This window comes from Triticum dicoccoides, chromosome 1A (assembly GCF_002162155.2).
Source record: "Triticum dicoccoides isolate Atlit2015 ecotype Zavitan chromosome 1A, WEW_v2.0, whole genome shotgun sequence".
Classification (NCBI taxonomy): domain Eukaryota; kingdom Viridiplantae; phylum Streptophyta; class Magnoliopsida; order Poales; family Poaceae; genus Triticum; species Triticum dicoccoides.
In genome coordinates this window covers 256586471-256596399 of record NC_041380.1, presented here as the reverse complement: position 1 = coordinate 256596399, position 9929 = coordinate 256586471, and positions in this window count along the sequence as shown.

Sequence of the window (9929 nt, the reverse complement as noted above, 5' to 3'; positions counted from 1 at the left end):
GTAACATTGAGAGTCTTCATCGAACTCCCACTTGAGCTGAAGCGCGTCACCTGGAGCGGAATCATCAGGCCCTGCATCTGGTGTAATAGTAATCTGTGAGCCACAGGGACTCAGCAATCTCGCACCCTCGCGATCAAGACTATTTAAGCTTATAGGTAAGGCAAGGGAAAAATATATGAGGAGCTGCAGCAAGCGACTAGCATATATGGTGGCTATCCTGTTCGCAAAAGAGAGCGAGAAGAGGAGGCAAAGCACGAGTGAGTAACTAGAGAACAACCTGCGCAAACATTACTCCAACACCGTGTCCACTTCCCGGACTCCGCCGAGAAGAGGCCATCACGGTAACACACTCAGTTGATTCATTTTAATTTAGTTAAGGTTCAAGTTATCTACAACCGGACATTAACAAATTCCCATCTGCCCATAACCGCGGGCACGGCTTTCGAAAGTTCAAATCCCTACAGGGGAGTCCCAACTTAGCCCATGACAAGCTCTCACGGTCAACGAAGGAATAGACCTCCTCCCAAGACGTTCCGATCAGACTCGATATGTCGGTTCTTCAAGACACTTAGACAGGTTAAAACAAGACCAGCAACACTGCCTGAATGTGCCGACAAATCCTGATAGGAGCTGCACATATCTCTTTCTCAGGGCACACTCAGATTGTCTAAACTTCCGGTAGGCCAGCCCAGAGTTGCCCCTGGTAGCCACCGGCGGCTGACGAGTTGGACCAACACTCAGAGGAGCACTGGCCCGGGGGCGTTTAAATAAGATGACCCTCGGGCTCCGGAAACCCAAGGGAAAAAGGGGCTAGGTGGCAAATGGTAAAACCAAGGTTGGGCATTGCTGGACAAGCTTTAATCAAGGTGAACTATCAAGGGGTTCCCATTATAACCCAACTGCATAAGGAACGCAAAATCCGGGAACATAACACCGATATGACGGAAACTAGGGCGGCAAGAGTGGAACAAAACACTAGGCGAGAGGCCGAGCCTTCCACCCTTTACCAAGGGTATAGATGCATTAAGATAACAAGATAATATAATGATATCCCAACGAGTAAATAAATGTTCCAAAAAGGAACGACCTCCAATCTTCACCTGCAACTAGCAACGCTATAAGAGGGGCTGAGCAAAGCGGTAACATAGCCAATCAACGGTTTGCTAGGACATGGTGGGTTAGAGGTTTGACATGGCAATTTGGGAGGCTTGAAAGCAAATGGTAGGCATCGTAGCATTGGCATAGCAAAAGAGCGAGCAATCTAGCATAGCAAAGATAGTAGTGATTTCGAGGGTATGATCATCTTGCCTGCACAGTTGTCAGAGTTGACTAGATCCTCGAAAGCAAACTCAACGGGCTCCTCGTTAGCGAACTCGTCTCCCGGCTCTACCCAAACAAGACAAACAGGCAACAAGGACACAATCAACCACGTGCAAAGCTCAAACAATATGATGCAAGGATGGTATGCTATGCGGGATGCATATGCAAGATTTGACAAGGGATGCATGAACCCGGCCTCAACATGGAAAACCAAGTGTGCCACTCAAAATATGAGATGAAATCACTTGAAAACGATATAAAGAACGCCGGAATCGGAGTTACGGTTTGGAAATGGCAAGCAATTCAAATGTGACCACGTTCTGCGATTTACAGCAAGTAGCCATCTAAATACAATGAGATGAACAAGCTACATCACCCAAACATGGCAACAAAATACATGGCAGGGATGCATTCAAGATGCTTAACAAAAGTCTAGCACTGAGCTACGGCCAATTCATCCATTAACAGGTTCAAACAAGCATGGCAAAAATGCATATGGTAACCAGATTTCAGACTTAGTGAAATTAACACTTGTCTGGAATTTCAGATCAGGTAGCACTCTTTGGAGCAACAAAACTACATGCCACTGGACCTGAACATGGAAAAGTAAAGCATGGCATGGAGCTACTCAAAGAGCTTAACAAAAGTCCCTTAGTGACCTTGAGCCAAAAGGGATCAGAAAATACATTTGCAAGCATGTGAAACTGGCAAAAGCATAATCAGTTTTCAGACTTAGTGAAAACTGGAGCATGCTGAAACAGATATCAAGTAGGCATGTTTACGAGCTCGATGCACTCACTACGGAGCAAGTCATGATAATCTAAGCATACACTCATCAAGAATACACAAAATGCAAGCTAGACATGGCAAGAACAATATCATAGCATGCATGGATCAACTACAACGTCATCAGCAAAATCGCTAAACAGTAGACAATCTGCCCAGATTCACGAAGTAGTAAAAGTAGAGCTCGATTGACTCAAGCTAGGGTGCTTCATAATTGCAAACAAAGACATGGATGGATAGAGCACTACAAGATTAACAAAACATCCTTACTGATCATCCTCAAAAGAGGCACGGATCACTCGGAAACAACATGAACATATGGCAACATGAGATAAACAGCTCAAGGACTTGGTGGAAATGCTAAGTCCCTGAAATCAGCATTACCAAGTGCCTCACTTTGCAAGCTTGTGCTAGTCACCACACACATCACAAAAATACATGGGTTGCACCTCTGTAAAGATGGCAAAACCCTTAACAAAACATATGTAGAGCTCATGGGCATATCATGCACACAATAATCATGGCAAAAATGACAAATATCTAAATGGAACAGCAGATCTGACAATTATCTCAAGTAGCCCTCTTCTAACAGAATTTCGGGCATCAAGATGAACTCAAATGAAAATGACGCAATGGAATGAAATGATGTACTCTCTGAGATGAACATTTTGATATGCTATATGCCCATAATGGAGCTACGGATGCAAAGTTACGACGCGATGAACATGGCAAGATAATTAGGGTTTCGGGGCAAAAGTCAACCGAGAGAAAATATCCCAGATCTGGATCTGGCCGGGCGTGGAAAACGAGGATCACCGGATTTACTGTAGCTCGCCGGAGATCGTCGGGGACAAAGCCGGAGTTCGTCGGGGAAGGAGGAGACGTCGGATCCGGGGGTCGGCGAGGTCCGGGCGGCGCGGCGCGGCACCCGGCGCGGCGGACGGAGCGGTGGCCGGACAGGCGAGCTGCGGAGGGGCGGCGAGCTCGCGCGGTGGCGATGGTCGCCGGCAGAGCGACTTCGGGGCGGCGGAGGCGGCGACTGGCACCGGGCGGAGGAGGAAGACGACCCCGGGCGGCGGCGGGAGGCGATGGGCCTCGGGGGCCCGACCTGGGCCTCCCGGGCCGGAGCGGCGGCGGCGGGACGAGACCATGTGTCGCCCTGTGGTTGGGCGCGGGTGGTGGCGCGGCGTGTCCGGCGGCGGACGGACACGTCCGGCGTGGAGAGGGGAAGGTCGGTTACGGTTTCGCCCGGATTTTTTTTGGGAAGGAGGTCTTTATATAGGCATAGGGAGAGCTAGTAGAGTCCAAATGAGGTGCGGTTTTCGGCCACGCGATCGTGATCGAACGATCTAGATGATGGAGAGGGTTTAGGTGGGTTTTGGGCCAAAATGGAGGGGTGTTGGGCTGCAACAGACACGAGGCCTTTTCGGTCCCTCGGTTAACCGTTGGAGTATCAAACGAAGTCCCAATGATACGAAACTTGACAGGCGGTCTACCGGTAGTAAACCAAGGCCGCTTGGCAAGTCTCGGTCCAATCTGGAAAGGTTTAATCCCCACACACGAAACAAAGGTAGAAAAGACCACCGGAGGAGAATGAAGCGCCGGAATGCAAAACGGACAACGGGGAAAATGCTCGGATGCATGAGACAAACACGTATGCAAATGCAATGCACATGATGACATGATATGAGATGCATGACAACGACAACAACACACGCAGACAAAAACCTGAACCCGAGAAAATAAAATAACTTAAAGCCGGAAACGGCAAGAGTTCGAGTACAAATTGGGAAAGTCACATCCGGGGTGTTACAACACTCCACCACTACGAAAGGATCTCGTCCCGAGATCTAGGACTGAAAGAACGCCGGGTACTCAAAACGGAGGTGATCCTCGCGTACCCAGGTAGCTTCACGGTCGGAATGGTGTGACCACTTGACTTTGAGAAATTTGATTGACTTGTTGCGAGTCTTGCGTTCAGTCTCTTCAAGAATAGCAACGGGGTGCTCACGATAGGAGAGATCTTCTTGGAGCTCAATGTCCTCAAAGTTGACGGTGCGGTCAGGAGTCTTGAAGCACTTTCGAAGCTGAGAGACATGGAACACATCATGAACATTTGCAAAGTTTGAAGGAAGCTCGAGTTGATAGGCGAGATCGCCTCTCTTGCTGACAATCTTGAAAGGTCTGACGTATCTAGGGGCAAGCTTCTCTTTGATACCGAAGCAACGAGTACCTTTCATCGGAGAGACACGGAGGTAAACATGATCTCCTATCTCGAAAGCCAAATCACGGTGCTTACTGTCATAGTAGCTCTTCTGGCGGGATTGGGCTGCTTTGAGATTATCTCGAATGACTTTGCACATTTCCTCTGCCTCTGTGATTAAGTCATTTCCCAAAAGCTGACGTTCACCGGTTTCGGACCAGTTGAGAGGGGTACGACACTTCCTGCCATACAGAATTTCAAATGGGGCCTTGCCCGAACTTGCTTGAAAACTGTTGTTGTAGGAGAATTCAGCATATGGAAGACAATCCTCCCACTTCATGCCGAAGGAAATCACACAAGCCCTGAGCATATCTTCAAGAATCTGGTTGACACGCTCGACTTGGCCGCTAGTTTAAGGATGGAAAGCTATACTGGAGCGGATGTTGGTGCCCATGGCCTTCTGAAAAGAATCCCAAAACTTGGAGGTAAAGATGCTGCCACAGTCCGAAGAGATCACTTGTGGAATACCGTGCAGAGAGACAATTCGAGAGGTATAGAGTTCCGCCAATTGAGCTGCAGTGATGGACTCTTTGATAGGCAGAAAGTGAGCCACTTTGGCGAGTTTGTCGATGACCACGAATATAGCATCATTGCCATGCTTGGACTTTGGAAACCCAGTCACGAAGTCCATCTCAATGTGGTCAAACTTCCATTCTGGAATGGCAAGAGGTTGGAGGAGACTAGCTGGCCTTTGGTGTTCTGCCTTCACTCTTCTGCAGACATCACACTCGTTCACGAATTGAGCAATCTCGCGCTTCATTCGAGTCCACCAATAAGCCTGCTTAAGGTCCTGATACATCTTCGTACTCCCAGGGTGGATGGAGAGGAGAGAATTGTGAGCCTCGTTCATGATCACTTTACGAAGGTCACCTTTGGGCACAACAATACGATCCTCGAAGAAGAGAGTATCCTTGTCATCAAGGTGGTAGCACTTGTACTTGGATTGACTCTTGGCAATTCCAATCTTCACCTTTTTCACCATAGCATCAAGAAGCTGGGCTTGGCGAATCTGGTCTTCCAAGGTAGGAGAGACTTGAAGGTTGGTGAGGAAACCTTGAGGAACAACTTGCAGATTAAGTTTGCGGAAAGCTTCACAAAGCTGGGGTTGATAAGGCTTGAGAATCAGACTGTTGTAGTAAGCCTTTCTGCTCAATGCGTCAGCAATCACATTGGCCTTACCTGGAGTATACTTGATACTTGGATTATACTCTTGAATCATTTCGACCCATCGAGTTTGCCTGAGGTTGAGATTAGGCTGAGTGAAGATGTACTTGAGACTCTTGTGATCAGTGAAAATGTCCACTTTTCTTCCCAATAGGAGATGTCTCCAAGTCAAAAGAGCATGCACAACTGCCGCCAACTCGAGATCATGAGTGGGGTAGTTCTTCTCATTGGGCTTCAATTGGCGAGAGGTATAAGCAACAACTTTCTTCTCTTACATCAACACTGCGCCAAGACCTTGGAGAGAGGCATCACAAAAGACCTCGTACGGTCTGGATTCATCAGGCGGAGTCAGAACTGGAGCAGTGATCAATTTCTCTTTCAAAGTGTTGAAAGCAATGTCACACTCCGGAGACCAAACGTACTTGACGTGCTTCTGGAGAAGATTTGAGAGAGGCTTCGCGATCTTAGAAAAGTTTTCAACGAATCTTCGGCAATAGCTTGCGAGACCGAGGAAGCTACGGAGTTGCTTCACGTTCTGAGGAGGTTCCCAATTCACAATTGCAGACACCTTCTCGGGATTCACCGCAATGCCCTTGGTAGAGATGATATGACCAAGATAAAGAACCTCGTCGAGCCGAAATTCGCACTTGGAGAACTTGGCATAGAACTGATGTTCTCTGAGCTTATCGAGCACCAAACGCAAGTGCTTGGCATGATCTTCCTTGTTCTTCGAGAAAACCAGAATGTCGTCGAGATAGACCAAAACGAAGTCATTGGTGTAGGCATTGAAGATGAAGTTCATCATGTGAGAGAACGTCGGAGGAGCGTTGACGAGGCCAAAAGACATGACAATGTATTCATATGAACCATAGCTTGTCCTGAAAGCCGTCTTGGGAATATCTTGCTCATGGATTCGAATCTGATGATAACCCATACGGACATCAAGATTGGAGAATACTTGGGCACCTTTGAGTTGTTCGAACAGCTCATTGATGTTGGGAAGTGGGTATTTGTTCTTGATGGTCTTCTTGTTCAGTGGACGGTAATCAACACAGAGTCGGTCCGTTCCATCCTTCTTCTTCACAAAAAGAACACCACAACCCCACGGAGAAGAACTAGGCCGGATGAGACCCATTCTTTCTTGAATATCGAGTTGCTTCTTCAGCTCCTTCAACTCTTCAGGTCCGAGCTTGTAAGGACGCTTGCACACTGGTTCTGTGCCAGGCTCAAGATCAATAACGAATTCAACTGGCCGGTGCGGAGGCATTCCTGGGAGCTCTTCTGGAAAGACGTCTTGATATTCGCAAACGACTGGAATTTGCGAGATGGCATCCAATTCACCCTTCTCATTGAGAGAAAACAGACGGATAGTATTATCCCGAGCAGCAAAGACAATTACATACTCAGACGAATGAGTCAATTGAGTTTGCCTGGCTGCACAATCAAGCTGAGCCTTGTGCTTAGAAAGCCAATCCATCCCGAGAATAAGATCAATATCCGAGTTACCAAGGATCATTGGAGAAGCCAGAAACTTGAAATCACCCATCGAGATAGAAATATCCGGAACCTCGCAGTTAGCGAGCAAACATCTGCCCGGAGAGACAACTGCTAATGGCTTATGCATAACTTGAGAAAACCACCCATGCTTAGATGCAAAAGGTCTCGAGATAAAACAATGTGATGCACCAGTGTCAAAAAGAACTTTAGCTGGAATATCATTAACAAGAAGGTTACCCATGATGACATCTGATGAATCCTCTGCCTGAGCTGCATTCACCATATTGACCTTGGCATACTTGGGGTTATGCTTGACCACAGCTGTACTTGCTGATCTGACAGGAGGAGGACGAGGAAGACGCCTCTGGTTGAGACACTTGTTGGCATAGTGACCCTTCTGTTGGCACTTGTTGCACGTGACCTCTGAAATCGGATGGTGGTACGGAGCACTCGATCTTGGAGCTTGAGACGAAGTCTTGTTCTGAAAGCCAGGGTTGGGTGGGTGGGAAGAACCACTGCCACCTTTGCTCTTCTGCTGATACGGCTGACGGAACGGAGGAGGAGGAAGCCAATATTTCTGCTGCTTGGCCACTTGAGTAGAGGAAGAAGGAGTAACATCTCTGGCTCGCTTCTTGGAAGCATCACACCTTAGTTGAGCGGCCTCTTGCTTCTGTGCCATGTTGTAGAACTCATCGTACCTCAAGGGCTCAAAGAGGACAAGAGCGAGCTGGATTTCTTCTCTGAGACCACCCCTGAACTGGTATATCATGCTCTTCTCATCAGGGACGTCCTGCTTGGCAAAACGGGCGAGCTTCTGAAACAACTTGTTGTAGTCATAGACAGACAAAGAGCCTTGCTTCAGGTTGCGGAATTCCTCACGCTTGCTTTCAACCACGCTCTGAGGGATATGGTGAGCTCTGTAATCTTGATGGAATTCATCCCAAGTGATCACACGTCCACCTCTGGAATCCTTGTACTGCTGGAACCATTCTGCAACTTGATCTCTGAGTTGGAAAGAAGCGAACTTGACAAAGTCCTCAGGCCTGACATTACTGCACTCGAAATGCTTGCACAGGTCCACAAGCCAATCGTCAACATCGGTTGCCTCAACACAATTGCTGAAAGTCTTTGGCCCATTAGCAAGGAACTGGTTGAGTGTAGCAAAGTGACTCTGATTGTTGCCTTGGTTCCCTTGGTTTCCTTGATTGCGCTCTTGAAGAATTTGCATGATCAACTGTGTGTTTGCATTGGTTGCGGCCATCATAGCTTGCCATGCCTCCGGAGGAGGTGGAGGTGGTGGCGGATCTGGATTCGGAGTCGTGCGCGTTGGAGGAGCCATCCTGAAGAGGTTGACATCCATTAGCACATTGATAGAAAAATGAAGCTGAACCCAACGGAATGAAAATTGCAACATATAGTCTTCACATCCGAACAAAATGAACGAATGCATTCCTCTTGAAATGGTCACATATCCATAAATTGAGAAGCCATGTAGAATTAAGGTAGAGAAATAAATCAACAAGGTACGGATCAAGAACGAATAATCGGTAAGAAATCCCAATCTCAAACCAACTATCCGTGGAAGAAGAACTAGAGCTACTAGAATTCCCACCTATGAAACTCCCGAACCTTTCCGGTTATGCAATCAGGTGTTGGGGATACAGGGGAAGCATAATATCTCACCCAAAACTAACAAATCCTACATCCAGCTGTATCCATCCTTCAACACATAACCGAGAAAAACTTCGGAAACCATCTACCTCAACCTTCGAAAAGCATCCGTTATACAAGTTATGGCGATACTCCTGAACTCCCGCCCCAGTACTGGGTGGCGTCGAGGTTATCTCACCAACGAACTGCATAAAAGAGATTTTCAATGTCGGCGTACTAAACTCAGGTATTCCAGAATTGCAACGATAAAATTATGATGACAACACCTCAGAGCTCAACTCCCCGGGACACTTCCACAAAACCCCTGACAGGAGGCACCAAGACAATGTTCTCGTCATAAAACCATCGGAAAAATTCCAAGATACCCGCGTGATCCTAAAATTTTTTTTAGTGAAATTTGAGAAGAGAAGAGTCAAAACTCTATGTTAGGATGCTTTACCAGAGTGATGAGGAGACTGGGAAGTAAAAAAGAATTCCTAAACTCTCCGATATATAATTCCTAAATGACTCAAAACATTTTTCTAGACATAACTCGGCCACTAATAACGATCAAGCAATGGGGCTCCTAAGGTCGGGGAAGGCTCTGATTACCAACTTGTAACACCCTCGATGCGACTATATCTCCCACGTGTCGAGGCATGACTTAGAGGCATAATCGCATTGAAGGCATGTGTCGCAAGTAAGGCAATCTTCACAACATCCCATGTAATATAAATAATAAAGGGGAGATAACATAGTTGGCTTACACTCGCCACGTCAATCAAGATACATAAATAACATTACATCATCCAAACACTCATGGCCCGACTACGGCGCCAAAATAAAAGATAACCCAACATGCGACACGGTCCCGATCACCACCAACTGGGCACCACCACTGATCATCAGGAAAAGAGACGTAATAACGTTGAGAGTCTTCGTCGAACTCCCACTTGAGCTCAAGCGCGTCACCTGGAGCGGAATCATCAGGCCCTGCATCTGGTGTAAGAGTAATCTGTGAGCCACAGGGACTCAGCAATCTTGCACCCTCGCGATCAAGACTATTTAAGCTTATAGGTAAGGCAAGGTAAAAATATATGAGGAGCTGCAACAAGCGACTAGCATATATGGTGGCTATCCTGTTCGCAAAAGAGAGCGAGAAGAGGAGGCAAAGCGCGAGCGAGTAATTAGAGAACAACCTGCGCAAACATTACTCCAACACAGTGTCCACTTCCCGGACTCCGCCGAG